Source organism: Solanum dulcamara, chromosome 9 (assembly GCF_947179165.1).
Source record: "Solanum dulcamara chromosome 9, daSolDulc1.2, whole genome shotgun sequence".
Lineage (NCBI taxonomy): Eukaryota > Viridiplantae > Streptophyta > Magnoliopsida > Solanales > Solanaceae > Solanum > Solanum dulcamara.
In genome coordinates, this window is record NC_077245.1 from 40,712,023 (window position 1) to 40,731,271 (window position 19,249).

The following is a 19,249-nucleotide window of genomic DNA, read 5'->3' on the forward strand; positions in this document are numbered from 1 at the left end:
ATGTTGTGATACAAACGAAAAGGGCTACAGTTTATGAAAATGTTATCGCCAGTGGGGCTCTGTTACATGATATTGTCTTATTTACGATTCAATGTGACCTCATCTAATAGATATATGTACGGGGGGTCCAGGTCGGACCCCAGTCGCGGCCTACGGGGTTGGGTCGTGACAGGATGCTTCCCCGAGAGATTTGTCCTGACATTATAGGACTTGGTTGGATTGGATCCATGATTATTGATTCGTTCATACCCTGGCAAGGTATGAACGGACGCGGCAACAACATCGGTTTGTTGTACTTTCACTGGCTCATAAGTGATGGTTGTCGGTTAAGAGAAACTCCCATTTAGGTCTTGATAGTACTCTGAGTAAGTTGAGTTGAGTGAGTTGCTATATGCTTATGAGTTAGTCCTGTCTAAACTATTTTTGTTAGACTTAGGACACTTGAGTGAGTTATTACATATTTATTGAGTTGAGTCCTTCGAGTTGAATTGTAAAACGTTGCATAATTTGATTTGCATATTTACTGAGTTGAGTCCTTTGAGCTGATTGTTGAGTTGAATGTTGAGTAGATTGTATATGGTCGGATTGGAGTAGATGAATTGTGATTGGATTGAATAGAATGGTATGTGACTAGATTTGGATTTGATTATTGAGTTGATTGTTGAGTTGAGTGTATGTAATCGGATTGTACATGATTGAAAGGGATCGAATTGTAAATGATTTGATTGAACTGTATCGTGTATGATTGGATTGGACTGTATGGTATATGATTGGTCTTTGTCTAAAAATGTATTATTACTTTAGACTTATGACGCCTTGTTGAGTCTCTCATATCTTTCTGATTTGAGATATTTAGACCGTTGCTACTCTTCCTTGAGGTATGTTTCATTCTGCCATATTACATACTCGTACATTCCATGTACTGACGTCCATTTGGACCTGCATCATTTCATGATGCAAAGACAGGTTTAAGAGATCGTCAATAAGAGCATCATTGGGGATCTATTCACACTCAGCATATTAGTGAGTCCTTCCCTACATTCGGAGGACACCGCTTATATCATTCTTGCATCGAGTTAGCCCTTTTCATTTTGGTTTGAGGTAGCCATGAACATGTCATTGGCACCAAGTAGATAGTAGTGATAGAGGCTTCATAGACTAGATAGTGATGAGTCGATTGAGTATTTCTATCCTTGAGTTATTCTTGTCAAACTATTTTTAAATGACAAATATTTTAGTTGATCTGTCGGCCCATGGCCTTTATTCTTTGAGTTGGATGGGTGATTTGAGTTGCCCGCTAAATTATTCTTTATTTTTAAACTTTCTGCTGAATGAATGAATGAACGGATGTGTGATCAGGCTATGTGGTTCGCTTGGGAGCCAGAAATAGTTTTTGAGTGCCGGTTACGTCTAGGGTACCCTCCCGGGGCGTGACAACATCTCACAATGAACTCTATATAGGTAGTGCCTTTATATCTTAAGTGCAAAAACTACCACCACCAACTCTAAGTCATGGGTGGGGTAGTTGCTCTCATGCAGCTTAAGCTTACTCAATGTCTAAGTTATAACCTAGCCTCACTACCTCAATACATAACCCAAACCAACAATGGATGCATGACAATACACCGTGAAGCCCTCACCGTCAACTGGAAGAGTCAATACTGGAGCAATGGTAAGAAACTCCTTGAGCTTCAAAAATCTCAACTCACACTTATCAGACCACTCAAATGAGACATCCTGGCGAGTCAACTGAGTCAATAATGCTGCAATAGTAGAAAAGCCTAAACAAAGAATCTGTAGTAACACGTTAATCTGACAAAGCTATGAATCTCAGTCACTAAGGTGGCCCTAGCCCAATCACGAATGGCCTTAATCTTTATCGGATCTACCATGATTCCATCCTTGGACACCATGTTCCCCAAGAATGCTATAGACTCAAGCTAATACTCACACTTTGAGAACTTGGCATAAAGTCGCTGATGTCTCAAACTCTGGAGCATAATCCTTAAATATTGCTCTTGTTCTCTCCAACTCTGTGTGTATACCAATATTGTCACGACCCGACCTAAGGCCTAGTTGTAACACGAAGGTCAAAACCTCGAAGGGATTCAACCAATCCTTTTGTTCATATCATAAGTATCCATAAGGTAAAGTAAAAAAGAAAACATCATAAGAGAGTCTAAACTATGAATAGTAAACGAATAATGTCATATGACAACATAGACTCAAGATATTTATCCAACTAGATGTCTCTCTACTCATGAACATAGGCGGGGGCTAAGCCATATCCCTAGCTCACCCTTAATATGAAACATAACAAAAGTCTTTAAAAACAATAACCAACTCGATGATTAGTCCCCGATAAATGAGGACTCGCCACAAACACCATCGGATAAAAAGGCTTAACTAGCCACGTGGATGAATATGATCTTTAACCTCAACCCCTATATTATAAGACAATGTAGGCAATAAGTATGCATTAGTACATTGGAATGTACTAAGTATGAGGGTATGACATGCAACGTAAATCATGTGATGCAATGGTTAAGAAAAACATATGATAAGATGAGCTAAGAAAAGTCATGAGAAAGTCATAATGACCAAAGCATTTGAAAAGCATAATTAAGATCACGAAAATACATATGAGATCGTACATATGTGGGATAAGAACCATAATCGACAATAAAACTATGCGAGCTATAATATGGAATCCCGTTGTCTTCCCATACAATGAAGAAAAAGGGGAATCTACTTGTCATGGTAGACTCTACCCCGCTAAGCGGATCATACATACACTATATGTGGATCCAATAGCTAGGCCATGAAGGTAACCTACGGTGGTGCGTAGTTTAAAAGACATGAGGTTGCTACTAGTGCTTTTGGTAGGTCCCCCACCTTAAGTCCACTCGGTACTAAGTCAAATCCCACGGAATACATACATAGCATAGAAATCATAATGACATATATCATAGTCATGATGATAGGTTTGAAATCATAGAGTAACTCATTCTCATAACATACTTGTAATATAAGAATTTTCTTTTCATCATTATAATCATATTTGCATAATTCATATAGTTAGGTCCTATGTCACCACATAGGACCCTAAGTCACCTTACTTCACAACTTGCATTAAATTCATACTTTGAACGTACTTGTGATTCTTGATCATAATTCATACTTGAATTTAGAGTAAAATGCAAATGCATAACAATTGACTTAAAAACATGTATGATCATAAACTTTCTATTAGCCCATACATAATTCATAAAGATAATATCATTTGGAAGTATAATTGAAAATATTCATAATTCACATTATGAACCCTAGAGATCAATATAGGAGAATACATGGAAAAACTCTTCAATTCAATGCAATAACCATCAATTTATATTGAAATAGAATCATAATCATAATTTGAATCATAATTCATGCAGTTAAAATAGATATCATAAAACCCATAAAATTTCATACTTGAATTTAATAGAAAATTTCAGAATTTGATTGGGTTTCATAGATGAAAGAATCCATGATTCAATACCCACATACCTTAAGTGAAAAGATCCACGAATTTGGAAGAATTTGAGAGTTTTAATGGAGAGCATAAGTGAATTTTTTCGAAGTCTTCAATGGAGTCCTTGAGAGTGTTTTGTAGAGAGAGAAATATTTGAGTAGGTGAATTGTAGAAGAATAAATAGAATTAGAGGTTTAGGGTAGTTTATAGAGTAGAATTAGGCCCTAAAAATGTTCAGGTTCATTAACTAACAATTAAAGAAAAGTCTAAAGTGCCTTTACTTAAAAACTGAATTCAGACAAAAAACATCGCCTAGGTCGGCTACGCGGAGGTGTTCCCTGATAGGCCAATTTTGAGCAAATGAGATTTTGGCCATAATTTGACTCACGGAAAAACTTCACTGAACGGGAGTTTCACGACCCAACCCCATAGGTCATGACTGGGTCCAACCTGGACACCCATATATATACCTATCAGATGTAGTCAAGAGGAACTGCGAACAATATGATAACTTACATAAAAACTCCAATGGGCCATAATGTCTTCATATAAATATATCCCTATCATTTGTCTCCCAAGGAGTCATCACTAATCATATCATGAAATGGTACACAAGCTGACAAGGCTGCCATTTTATATTAATATTCACAATACATCATATAGACACAGCTCAACAAACTTACACACAACCCACACACATATATCTACATACCTCTAAGAGTGTCAATGGTATCATATGGAGGGATAGGGCCCCCGCCGTACCCTTGAATAAACGAATATATACATCAAAAAGATCAATACCAAAAATCTAGGCTTCGGTACAATGGATCACTCCAAAATAGCCGAATGAAAATTCTAAGCTGGCAAATCTCTGAAATACGTGTCTGTACCTATGGGCATAAAATGCAGCCCCCCGAAGAGAGAGGGTCAGCACAGAATACGTACTGAGTATATAAAGCATAAAATACCACAAAGGAGATCACATCTAAAAGAAGGGGTCAGGAGATAAGTATAATAAGTAATAAATCACTGTACCTACATCTTATGAAATGAAGTCATGCATATCACCATCATATATCATACCCAGCCCATTTTGGGACTCGATGTTATAATTATATCATTATATCATATATATATATATATATATATATATATATATATATATATACCATATTTGTCCCTCTAGCAAGGGACTCAGTAAATAGAGTAGTGCACACTTATACCGTACCCGGCCTATTATGGGACCTGGTGCTATAACCATATCATTGCATCATCATATCATCATATACATATATTATACCATACCCATCCCTCTAGTAAGAGACTCGGTGAAAATGTAGTAAAGCTGTGCACGATAACATACCCGATCCGGGACTCGGTGAAAGAAGTAGTAACAACATGCACGAGCAGAGTAGTGAGTAATCATATGCAAATTAAATCATCATCTGAGACTCAATAAAATAAGTAAAATAAACTCACACTTGAGTATTAAAGGCGATAATCATATTAAATACCCTTTGAATGTCACTATGGACTATATCAAATTGAGCCTCAGGAATCATAGACATGTATCAAGATAATGCGAAACAGCTTATGGAATCAAAGACATTTGTCATCGTAGAGTCTTTAGGAATAGGAGCTTATACATCCAATTACTATTCAGCATATAGAAGGCTCAAGGGCAATAGCTCAACTGCTTTAAGAGTTTGACCATCAAGAAGTGAATAAGAGTCATGAATCATACTCGGAGCTTATAAATGGAATTACCCCCAAAGCTCATATCATATATCACTTATGTCTAAGACATGCCAAAAGAAAAAAAGGAATAGTTTTACATACCTGTTACAGATCCACCGTATCCAAGCTTGCTTCGTTACCCCTTTAGCCTATTTAATATGAAAGTAACACTATTATGTATAAACTTTGACTTTCCAGCTTATAAATCTAAACAAATCACTTATAGGAATCATTTCTTCGTTCACACTTTTCGATTAGTTAAGAATTTAATGGAAATTGGGCAGTATTTCCTCTATATAACTCGCCTAACCCGAACTTCCAATTAATCTCCAATTAGCACAGCAACACCAACAATAACAACCACCATCCACATACAGTAAAACTACTTCAATATCATTCAATTCAAGTGCTAAATAGCCCACCCAAAACCACGATATCAAAATACAATTTTCGATCTTTACTTTATAAAATCACAACCACACGGAAAGGAGCATAACGTGGCTGGGAACAGCAGCACTTATACTCATCTATAATTATATTTCCATTCCTTCAACATACATAAATTACCTTCAAATACAATACCATAATAATGACAACACTAATCAAACTTTAATCCAACTAGAACAACTTCAATTCTGTCCATTTACAACGTCAACAATACCTATGTAATTTTCTTACCTCCAACCCTACTTAATACAAAGTAATTTCTCCATTACAACATCATTAACTCCAATTTGAAAAAAAAAACTACCTTAGCAACTTGGCTTCTTAACATGGCTGAAAGTTGACGGCTTCGATAAACTCGACGTTGCTGCTCCTAGGATCACCCCACGTTATTGTAGACTTTCTAAGGGTGGAATTACTTTTTAAAGATTAGGTTCAGATCACTAATTAGGGCTACAAGTTCAGCTAGCCATGGCTGACGTTCCAAGTCTTTCTATCTCTCTATTTTTCTCTAAGTGTAGAAGATGAAAGAAATGAGGTCTTAGTCATTACTAGGCCTATATATGTTGTCCATGTGGGGTTGACACGTGTCCAGCCCCTAAGGGTGACATGTTTTCAGCCCCTACACATGTCTAGCCCCCAAGGGTGGCACGTGTCCAGTTCCTATATGTTTCCACCTCATCCATGCACCAACCAGCTACTGCCATGCATCTTGGTGGGGCCTACTTTAGTAGGTGCATCACCTACTCATTCCAAGTAGGTGCATCACCTACTTGAAGTAGGTGCATCACCTACTTGAAGTAGGTGCATCACCTACTTACTCTTTTTCATAGGTTCGTAATTTATTCTCATCTTAATAACCTGTGTGATCCTTGCTACTTAAACTCGATATGTACTCAAATAGCTTAATTATGTAAAATATCCAAATTGGTAGCTTAAGCAAGTAGGTCGATTACCACGACTCATTATTTGGCCTCTAACTCCTTTCAAATCCTTTCAAACCTATTTCCAACCATCACTACTCACATAGAACTAGTCTATGCAAAATATGAGGCATCATATCCTCCCCTTCTTCAGATCATTTGGGAATGTCATGGATAACATGGCAACTTTTAGAGAAACTAAACAAATGTTCCCATGTACAAAAGTGCGGGTATAACAGGGAGCAAGTCCGCGACGTGGAGATGCCGCATACCTCACTATTTTGCCAGTTTCTTGAAAAATCTATCTTTCAATATACGGGTCTTAAAAATCCACTGAGACCATTCTTCTATAAGTTTTAACCCCCTGATCGATATACCGAATTCGGATTTATCAAAAAAAATAAGGATAATGCATTACGTGAGTGGCCTATTTCTAAGGCATTCTTAAGGCACTTGTGAGCATTTTAAGGAATGCTACAAATATGTCATCAATGAAGACTATGACGAAGGAGTCAATGTATGACCTGAACACAAGGGTCATTAAGTCCATAAAGATTATAGGGGAATTAGCAACTCAAAAGACGTCACTAGGAACTCATAATGGCTGTAACGAGTCCAAAATGCGGCCTTAGGGATGCCTGTCGCCCTAATCCTCAGCTGATGGTAATTGGATCTCAAGTCAATCTTAGAAAACATTGAGACACCATGAAGCTAATTAAATAGGTCATAAATACGAGGTATAGGATAATGGTTCTTCATCATCACCTTGTTCAGTTGTATGTAGTCAATACACATCTGCATAGTATCGTCCTTCTTCTTTACAAGCAAAACTAGGCACCCCAAGGCGATACACTAGGCTGAATGAATCCCTTACCCAAGAGATCCTAAAGCTTAACATTGAGCTCTTTGAGCTTTGCAGGAGCAATATGATAAGTGGGATAGAGATAGAATGAGTACCCAACTCCAAGTCTATGGCGAAGTCAATATCACTCTCTAGGGAAGGCCGAGTAGGTCTTAGAAAACACATCTACAAACTCGTGGACAATACGAACTGAATCAACAGAGGGGACCTTCTTACTCACATCCTGCACATAAGGAAAATAACTAAGCATCCTTAGAAACTAACCTCCGAGATCGAATAAAAGAGATAACTCCAACCGGTGTGCAACTACAAGAGCCCTACAACACCACTGAAAGAATATCGGGCATGGCTAAGGTAACGGTCTTAGCATAGCGATTCAAGACCGTACAGTGAGGGGATAACCAGTCCATGCCTAGAATCATATCAAAATCCAATATATCAAGAAAAATAAGGTCAGCCTAGGTGTTCTACCCTTGAATAGTCATCAAGCAATATCTGAATACCTAATCCACCAATAAAGACTCACCTACAGGGGTAGAAACATGTAACGGTGCTGCCAATGGCTCAAAACACATACTCACCTATATATTTGCCTACTTTGTTTATCCATCATGGTTACCACAACCCTAGTTATAGGATTTAGCTACTCATATTCGTAGGTAAAGCATTAACAATTGGTGTAGAATTCATTAGAATAATATTGTTATAACCCGTATTTTGCACATTTGGACATTTTGAGATAATTGTAACAAGTTAAGGATAATGCTATATTTTGATCTTATTTGATACATAAGTTGGTTATGAAAATTTTGGATGTGGAAATACTAGAAAAGGTTAAGGGCAAAATTAGAATTTCACATAAGTTGGTTATGAAATTTTGGATGTGGAAATGGCTAAGGGCCAAATTGGAATTTCAAAAAAAAAAGAAGAGGAGTTGGAGGCCAAGAATGAGTCATAGGACTTGACTTACTTACGTAAGCTACCAACTTGGAAATCTTACATACTTAATCTACTTGAGTACGTACCAAGCTTACGTAGCAAGATTACATAGATTCATAAAAGAAGACGAGATTACGAACCTATGAGGGGAAAAAAAAGTGCCACATGGCAGCATGGGAGAGTGCCATGTAACAACAGCTGGGAGTGCCATGTGGCAGCAGGTGAAGCAAAGGGTGTGGGGCCCATATACCACGTGGCAGCCCATGATTGGAGGAAGGGATGTGTTGGCCCAATGAGGGCTTGACACGTGTCACCCCTAAGGTGGCTTGTGTGTGTGTGTGTTTGTGTTTATGTGTGTGTTTTATGATCATTCTTATCCAAACAACCATTCTTTCTACAAAGTTCTAGAGAAAGAAAGAAGAGAAGAAACTAAAGAGGTAGAGAGAGAAGGCTACAGTTTTGGAGAGAAAAAAAGGGTAAGTCTCCGATTTATTCTGTGAATCAATTATATAGGGTATACCATGATGTTATTAAGGTGTTATTAATATAAATTTATCGTTTGGATATCACCAAAACATTAGCAAGCAGCCACAAAGTTGTAGGCGCGCTAAAGGAACATTTGAGGCAAGTTTCGACGAGTTTGACGAGTTTCGGGCAAGGTAAGGGCTTACCTTTCAAATTGGAGTTTATGATGTTGATATAAGTTATATTACATGTATTCAATAAGGTTGGAAGTGGAAAAATTGCATAAGGATGATTGATGTTAGAAACAAGCTAAATTGAAGTGGCTATAGCTAAATCGAAGTCGAGTAGTGGATTGTCATTGTGGTGCTGCGGGTGCAGCTGGTTGGGTGGCGTGTTGCAGGGATTGAAAGTGTTTTTAAAAGGGTGTAGGTTCTTCTTGTTGCAGCCACACAACCCTTCGTTTGGTATGGTTAAAGATTTTTTTAAATAAAGGTTAAAAACTCAATTTTGGTATTATAAATTTTGAGCTAGTTGTTTGGAGTTGTATTGTGTAATGTTGAGGTGGTTCAATTGTATATATGCTGCTGGTTGTTGTTTTTGGTATGGTTGTTGACATGGTATCTGAGTTGAAATCTCGGGGATGTTGAAGTTATAGGGGAGATGCTGCCCGATTTTTGGTAACTTAGGAACTAGTAATGAACTAGTCGAGAGAAATAGATAAGGAAATGACCTTTATGGAGACTTGGTTGTAGAGTTGGAATTGGAAAGTGAAAGTTAATTAACCATAAAATTACTTTCATGTTAAATAGGTTCAAGAGACTACGAGGTGAACGTATTAGGAGTAATTAGTAAGAGGTATGTAAAGCTAACCATTCCTTCTGTTGGCATGTCTTTGGCATAAGTATGTAAAACTTATTATTTCTCTTGGCATGTTTTGACATAAGTATGAAACTCTAATCTTTCTTTTGGAATGGAAGAAAATATATGAATTTTATATGATTCCCAGAAAGTTCCTATTCCTAGAGCCACTAGGATGGCTAATTTCTTAATTTCCAAAAGATATTTTAATATACTTTGATACAAGTATATGATTCCAGAAGTTCTATTTTGATATAATTCATAGTGACTTTCAAAAGGTACTTGATATGACTCTTGTCTTGATTTTAAATGATAGCTTATTTTGATTATTCCATCGAGTCTCAAATATGATTTAAATTGCATATAGTTTCTCACTACTCTACTCGTGGATGCCTCAATGCTTCCTTCACTGAGCTCGAGCCAGGTTTGTTATCATGTGTACCTCTCTGTATTGTTCGTCGTGTCCCAACGTGAAGGGGCAGGTACGCCCTGTACATGGGTTTATGGAGTTATATTGTGCCATGTACACGTATAATATGATATGGTGTGATATGACCATCTGATATAATATAATTTGTTACAGAGATATTCCCTACTCTATATGTATGTTGTGCTGTGGCGCCAGTGACGGGGTGGCGACCAAATTTTGTTCACCGAGTCCCATAATGGGGCCGGATATGGCATATGGTTTTTCTCTTGCATTATCAGGGGTTGTAAAAAGCATTTTGATATTTCTGGATATTTCGCCTTTGATTTTCACATTCTGCTCTGGTGATGACTTTACTTATTACAATCCTTGCTTTATATATTCGATATATTTTCCGTACTGATGCTCTTTCTTCAGGGGATGCGTTACATGCCCGCAGGTACAGATGCTCGGTTTGCTGATCTGCTCACTTAGGACATCCACCATATTGGTTGGCAGTGCTCCTTTGTCCAGAGCCCTATTTTAGTACTATCTTTTCTGTTGTATATTTATACGTGATGGTTAAGGGTACGACGGGGGCCTATCCTGTCATATGATTATGCTATTATTTTATAGAGGTCTGTAGACTTATGTTGTGGGTTCTGTATATGTGTTTTGGGCTTGTGTTCAATGACGGCCTTAACAACCTTCGTGTGCTACATCTATTTTCGTGCTCTCTCTAGCGATATCTTTTGATTTTTGCATTTATTCATTCTGCTAACACGCTAAGTGGGGCTAAGGGTACATATGGGTGCCCAACTAAGGCACCAGTCACAGCCTATAGAGTTGGGTCATGATAAAAGTGGTATCTAAGCAGTTTGGTCCTCGGAATGTCTACAGACCGTATCTAGTAGAGTTTTGTTTATCGGTGTGTATGCATCATATCTATAAACAGAAGGCTATAGGGCGTTTAGGATATTACCTTCCTTTCTTGTCTTAGATCGTGCGATAGATCCCAGCCATAGGAAATGAAATTGCTTTTTGTACTAATCTTTGGTTTCAGCTGAAGAACGACATCGACAGAATAAAGTGACAGATGATATTGGAAGCTACACAATATACAGGTAAGTAATGATGTGAAAGAGGCATGTTGGATAAGGTAAGAAGATTAAAATATGATTGAAATTTAAAATTGAAAATTAAAGGGAAAAGTAGACAGGAAAGTGTAATGGGTGTAGTTTGAGTTGGACATACGAGGTAAGTCCATCATTTTATACTGTGGTTGATATTAGGTGCCCTATGTGGCTGTGATATGAATATATATATATATATGTTGGCCCCATGAGGCGTTATAGCTATGATATGATAAGGATGTATATATATACGTTGGCCTTGGGTGGCATTGTTGGTATTTCCTGTGTACAGGTTTGGAGATAGTGAGGAATATAGAGGAAACTCTACCAAAATTTTCTAGGAAATAGAAAGAGAATTAGATATAAGGTTGTAATATATCTTAAGAGATCGTATCCACGGTAACAATAAGATCCGACTAAACTAGGAGTAATACTGACTTTGGGAAAGAAGTTAATTGTGGTATGGGTGGTAATTAGAAGGTCAATACTGATATAGTAAGAAGAATGGTGATGGATATGAATGTCTTAAGACGTCTTGCGAGGTATCAAGGATGAGAATGATGAGGAAGGATAAAGGATTAAGTACGCTTACTCCACCAGGTGGCAGCCCGTGATTGGAAGAAGGGATGTGTTGGCCCAATGAGGGCTTGACACGTGTCACCCCTAAGGTGGCTTATATATATATATATATATATATATATATATATATATATATATGTGTGTGTGTGTTTATGTGAGTGTTTTATGATCATTCTTATCCAAACAACCATTCTTTCTACAAAGTTCTAGAGAAAGAAAGAAGAGAAGAAACTAAAGAGGTAGAGAGAGAAGTCTACGGTTTTGGAGAGAAAAAAAGGGTAAGTCTCTGATTTATTCTATGAATCAATTATCTAGGGTATACCATGATGTTATTAAGGTGTTATTAATATAAATTTATCGTTTGGATATCACCAAAACATTAGCAAGCAGCCACAAAGTTGTAGGCGCGCTAAAGGAACATCCGAGGCAAGTTTCGACGAGTTTGACGAGTTTCGGGCAAGGTAAGGGCTTACCTTTCAAATTGGAGTTTATGATGTTGATATAAGTTATATTACATGTATTAAATAAGGTTGGAAGTGGAAAAATTACATAAGGATGATTGACGTTAGAAACAAGCAAGATTGAAGTGGCTATAGCTAAATCGAAGTCGAGTAGTGGATTGTCGTTGTGGTGCTGCGGGTGTAGCTGGTTGGGTGGCGTGTTGCAGGGATTGAAAGTGTTTTAAAAAGGGTGTAGGTTCTGCTTGTTGCAGCCACACGACCCTTCGTTTGGTATGGTTAAAGATTTCTTGAAATAAAGGTTAAAAACTCAATTTTGGTATTATAAATTTTGAGCTAGTTGTTTGGAGTTGTATTGTGTAATGTTGAGGTGGTTCAATTGTATATATGCTGCTGGTTGTTGTTTTTGGTATGGTTGTTGACATGGTATCTGAGTTGAAATCTCGGGGATGTTGAAGTTATAGGGAAATGCTGTCCGATTTTTGGTAACTTAGGAACTAGTAATGAACTAGTGGAGAGAAATAGATAAGGAAATGACCTTTAGGGAGACTTGGTTGTAGAGTTGGAATTGGAAAGTGAAAGGTCATTAACCATAGTATTACTTTCATGTTAAATAGGTTCAAGAGACTACGAGGTGAACGTATTAGGAGTAATTCGTAAGAGGTATGTAAAGCTAACCATTCCTTCTGTTGACATGTCTTTGGCATAAGTATGTCAAACTTATTCTTTCTCTTGGCATATTTTGACATAAGTATGAAAAGCTAATCTTTCTTTTGGAATGGAAGAAAATATATGAATTTTATATGATTCCCAGAAAGTTCCTATTCCTAGAGCCACTAGGATGGCTAATTTCTTAATTTCCAAAAGATATTTTAATATACTTTGATACAAGTATATGATTCCAGAAGTTCTATTTTGATATAATTCATAGTGACTTTCAAAAGGTACTTGATATGACCCTTGTCTTGATTTTAAATGATAGCTCATTTTGATTATTCCATCGAGTCTCAAATATGATTTAAATTGCATATAGTTTCTCACTACTCTACTCGTGGATGCCTCAATGCTTCCTTCACTAAGCTCAGGCCAGGTTTGTTATCATGTGTACCTCTCTGTATTGTTCGTCGTATCCCAACGTGAAGGGGCAGGTACGCCCTGTACATGGGTTTATGGAGTTATATTGTGCCATGTACACGTATAATATGATATGGTGTGATATGACCATCTGATATAATATAATTTGTTACGGAGATATTTCCTACTCTATATGTATGTTATGCTGTGGCGCCAGTGACGGGGTGGCGACCACATTTTGTTCACCGAGTCCCATAATGGGGCCGGATATGGCATATGGTTTTTCTCTTGCATTATCAGGGGTTGTAAAAAGCATTTTGATATTTCTGGATATTTCGCCTTTGTTTTTCACATTCTGCTCTGGTGATGACTTTACTTATTACAGTCCTTGCTTTACATATTCGGTATATTTTCCGTACTGATGCTCTTTCTTCAGGGGATGCGTTACATGCCCGTAGGTACAGATGCTCGGTGTGCTGATCTGCTCACTTAGGACATCCACCATATTGGTTGGCAATGCTCCTTTGTCGAGAGCCCTATTTTAGTACTAACTTTTCTGTTGTATATTTATACGTGATGGTTAAGGGTACGACGGGGGCCTATCCTGTCATATGATTATGCTATTGCTTTATAGAGGTCTGTAGACTTATGTTGTGGGTTCTGTATATGTGTTTTGGACTTGTGTTCAGTGACGGCCTTAACAACCTTCGTGTGCTACATCTATTTTCGTGCTCTCTCTAGCGATATCTTTTGATTTCTGCATTTGTTCATTCTGCTAACACGCTAAGTGGGGCTAAGGGTACATATGGGTGCCCAACTAAGGCACCAGTCACAGCCTATAGAGTTGGGTCATGATAAAAGTGGTATCTAAGCAGTTTGGTCCTCGGAATGTCTACAGACCGTATCTAGTAGTGTTTTGTTTATCGGTGTGTATGCATCATATCTATAAACAGAAGGCTATAGGGCGTTTAGGATATTACCTTCCTTTCTTGTCTTAGATCGTGCGATAGATCCCAGCCATAGGAAATGAAATTGCTTTTTGTACTAATCTTTGGTTTCAGCTGAAGAACGACATCGACAGAATAAAGTGACAGATGATATTGGAAGCTACACAATATACAAGTAAGTAATGGTGTGAAAGAGGAATATTGGATAAGGTAAGAAGATTAAAATATGATTGAAATGTAAAATTGAAAATTAAAGGGAAAAGTAGACAGGAAAGTGTAATGGGTGCAGTTTGAGTTGGACATATGAGGTAAGTCCATCATTTTATACTGTGGTTGATATTAGGCGCCCTATGTGGCTGTGATATGAATATATATATATGTTGGCCCCATGAGGCGTTATAGCTATGATATGATAAGGATATATATATATACGTTGGCCTTGGATGGCATTGTTGGTATTTCCTGCGTGTAGGTTTGGAAATAGTGAGGAATATAGAGGAAACTCTACCAAAATTTTCTAGGAAATAGAAAGAGAATTAGATATAAGGTTGTAATATATCTTAAGAGATCGTATCCACGGTAACAATAAGATCCGACTAAACTAGGAGTAATACTGACTTTGGGAAAGAAGTTAATTGTGGTATGGGTGGTAATTAGAAGGTCAATACTGATATAGTAAGAAGAATGGTGATGGATATGAATGTCTTAAGATGGCTTGCGAGGTATCAAGGATGAGAATGATGAGGAAGGATAAAGGATTAAGTACGCTTACTCCACCAGGTGGCAGCCCGTGATTGGAGGAAGGGATGTGTTAGCCCAATGAGGGCTTGACACGGGTGCAGCTGGTTGGGTGGCGTATTGCAGGGATTGAAAGTGTTTTTAAAAGGGTGTAGGTTCTTCTTGTTGCATCCACACGACCCTTCGTTTGGTATGGTTAAAGATTTTTTGAAATAAAGGTTCAAAACTCAATTTTGGTATTATAAATTTTGAGCTAGTTGTTTGGAGTTGTATTGTGTAATGTTGAGGTGGTTCAATTGTATAAATGCTTCTGGTTGTTGTTTTTGGTATGGTTGTTGACATGGTATCTGAGTTGAAATCTCGGGGATGTTGATGTTATAGGGGAGATGCTGCCCGATTTTTGGTAACTTAGGAACTAGTAATGAACTAGTCGAGAGAAATAGATAAGGAAATGACCTTTATGGAGACTTGGTTGTAGAGTTGGAATTGGAAAGTGAAAGGTCATTAACCATAGTATTACTTTCATGTTAAATAGGTTCAAGAAACTACGAGGTGAACGTATTAGGAGTAATTCGTAAGAGGTATGTAAAGCTAACCATTCCTTCTGTTGGCATGTCTTTGGCATAAGTATGTAAAACTTATTCTTTCTCTTGGCATGTTTTGACATAAGTATGAAAAACTAATCTTTCTTTTGGAATGGAAGAAAATATATGAATTTTATATGATTCCCAGAAAGTTCCTATTCCTAGAGCCACTAGGATGGCTAATTTCTTAATTTCCAAAAGATATTTTAATATACTTTGATATAAGTATATGATTCCAGAAGTTCTATTTTGATATAATCCATAGTGACTTTCAAAAGGTACTTGATATGACTCTTGTCTTGATTTTAAATGATAGCTCATTTTGATTATTCCATCGAGTCTCAAATATAATTTAAATTGCATATAGTTTCTCACTACTCTACTCGTGGATGCCTCAATGCTTCCTTCACTGAGCTCGGGCCAAGTTTGTTATCATGTGTACCTCTCTGTATTATTCGCCATATCCCAACGTAAAGGGGAAGGTACACCCTGTACATGGGTTTATGGAGTTATGTTGTGCCATGTACACGTATAATATAATATGGTGTGATATGACCATCTGATATAATATGATTTGTTACGGAGATATTCCCTACTCTATATGTATGTTATGCTGTGGCGCCAGTGACGGGGTGGCGACCACATTTTGTTCACCGAGTCCCATAATGGGGCCGGATATGGCATATGGTTTTTCTCTTGCATTATCAGGGGTTGTAAAAAGCATTTTGATATTTCTGGATAATTCGCCTTTGTTTTGCACATTCTGTTCTGGTGATGACTTTACTTATTACAGTCCTTGCTTTACATATTCGGTATATTTTCCGTACTGATGCTCTTTCTTCAGGGGATGCGTTACATGCCCGCAGGTACAGATGCTTGGTTTGCTGATCTGCTCGCTTAGGACATCCACCATATTGGTTGGCAGTGCTTCTTTGTCCAGAGCCCTATTTTAGTACTAACTTTTTTGTTGTATATTTATACATGATGGTTAAGGGTACGACGGGGGCCTATCCTATCATATGATTATGCTATTGTTTTATAGAGGTCTGTAGACTTATGTTGTGGGTTCTGTATATGTGTTTTGGGCTTGTGTTCAGTGACGGCCTTAACAACCTTCGTGTGTTTCATCTATTTTCGTGCTCTCTCTAGCGATATCTTTTGATTTCTGCATTTGTTCATTCTACTAACACGCTAAGTGTGTCTAAGAGTACGTATGGGTGCCCAACTCAGGCACCAGTCACAGCCTATAGAGTTGGGTCATGATAAAAGTGGTATCTAAGCAGTTTGGTCCTCGGAATGTTTACAGACCGTATCTAGTAGAGTCTTGTTTATCGGTGTGCATGCACCATATCTATAAACAGAAGGCTATAGGGCGTTTAGGATGTTACCTTCCTTTCTTGTCTTAGATCGTGCGATAGATCCCAGCCATAGGAAATGGAATTGCTTTTTGTACTAATTTTTGGTTTCAACTGAAGAACGACATCGACAGAATAAAGTGACAGATGATATTGGAAGGTACACAATATACAGGTAAGTAATGATGTGAAAGAGGCATGTTGGATAAGGTAAGAAGATTAAAATATGATTGAAATGTAAAATTGAAAATTAAAGGGAAAAGTAGACAGGAAAGTGTAATGGGTGCAGTTTGAGTTGGACATACGAGGTAAGTCCATCATTTTATACTGTGGTTGATATTAGGCGCCCTATGTGGCTGTGATATGAATATATATATATATGTTGGCCCCATGAGGCGTTATAGCTATGATATGATAAGGATGTATATATATACGTTGGCCTTGGGTGGCATTGTTGGTATTTCCTGCGTGCAGGTTTGGAGATAGTGAGGAATATAGAGGAAACTCTACCAAAATTTTCTAGGAAATAGAAAAAGAATTAAATATAAGGTTGTAATATATCTTAAGAGATCGTATCTACGATAACAATAAGATCCGACTAAACTAGGAGTACAACTGACTTTGGGAAAGAAGTTAATTGTGGTATGGGTGGTAATTAGAAGGTCAATACTGATATAGTAAGAAGAATGGTGATGGATATGAATGTCTTAAGACGGCTTGCGAGGTATCAAGGATGAGAATGATGAGGAAGGATAAAGGATTAAGTACGCTTACTCCACCAGGTGGAATTAACCCAGAGTAAGAGTTGTGAATAAAGGTTAAGAAATATTACCCTTCGAGATTGACCATGAGCCAAATATAGTGTGAATATAATGAGGATCATCATGGAGGTACGTAGAGCCTAGTAAAGAAGTAACTAAAGAATATGATTATGAGTAAGATTAGGAGTTAGCATCGGTTACACGATAAGGATGAAAACTCATAAAGTAGAAAAGGGTATTGTGTATATGTACCTCCACTTTGGAAAATAGTGGGATCCCTCGAGGATAGGGAATAGAAATTGCAAAACAACTGTGGCATTGTGAAAATATCAAAGGAAAAAGTGGCATTCATTGGGATAAATGAAATGTGGCTTCGGCTAAACTACTATATTAGTTATATGACTCGAGTACCAGTATTTGGAATAAATTATGTACTATCTATCGAGAATACTAAGCACCCCATGGTTGTACTAATATTTCTTATAGGGGCAACCTAAAGTATGGATGATCTAACAGAGGGTGTAGACATGGTGCAACATGTTAAATATGTTGGAATAGAATCATCTGCGCGTGAATAGTTGAAAATAAACAGAGGATGACATAGGTACACCCTAAAAAAGGGGAAATGGACAATAGAAATACAAGCGTAAGAGAAAATCAACTAGCGCTATCATATGTAAATGGGAATGCTTAAACTTCAAATGAGATCACATAAGGAATGGATGAATCTCAAGGCCAACAATAAATAAATAAAAGCCGCGGTATTTGAGACCGTGTGAGGAATGACCAGTGATAAACAGATAGAAGCCACAATATCTGAGACCGTGTGAGGAACCATTGGTGGATACCTTAAGGGATGGATGTGATCATACTAGCACTAACGCACCAGAGTCCATTAGAACTCCAAAGTTAAGCATGCTTGGGTGAGAATAGTACTAGGATGGGTGACCTCTTCGGAAGTGAAAGAGGAAATAAAGCATAAGTATCTGTACCTATTCCCTATGTCTACAAGTAATCCTAACCTCTGGAACTCTGATATTGATAGCTCGATGAAAGTATATGTTATGGCAATGGGATAGAGAAGCTCTCCATATAATCGGTATAAGATCCAGAAGAAGGTTTTGGTTCACATTCGAGGACGAATGCTCTAAAAGGGCGAAGGATGTTATAACCCGTATTTTGCACATTTGGACATTTTGGGATAATTGCTACAAGTTAAGGATAATGCTATGTTTTGATCTTGTTTGATACATAAGTTGGTTATGAAAAATTTGGATATGGAAATACTAAAAAAGGTTAAGGGCAAAATTGGAATTTCACATAAGTTGGTTATGAAATTTTGGATGTGGAAATATTGGAAAAGGCTAAGGGCAAAATTAGAATTTCAAAAAACAGAAAAGGAGTTGGAGGCCAAGTAATGAGTCGTAGGACTCGACTTACTTACGTAAGCTACCAACTTGGAAATCTTACAT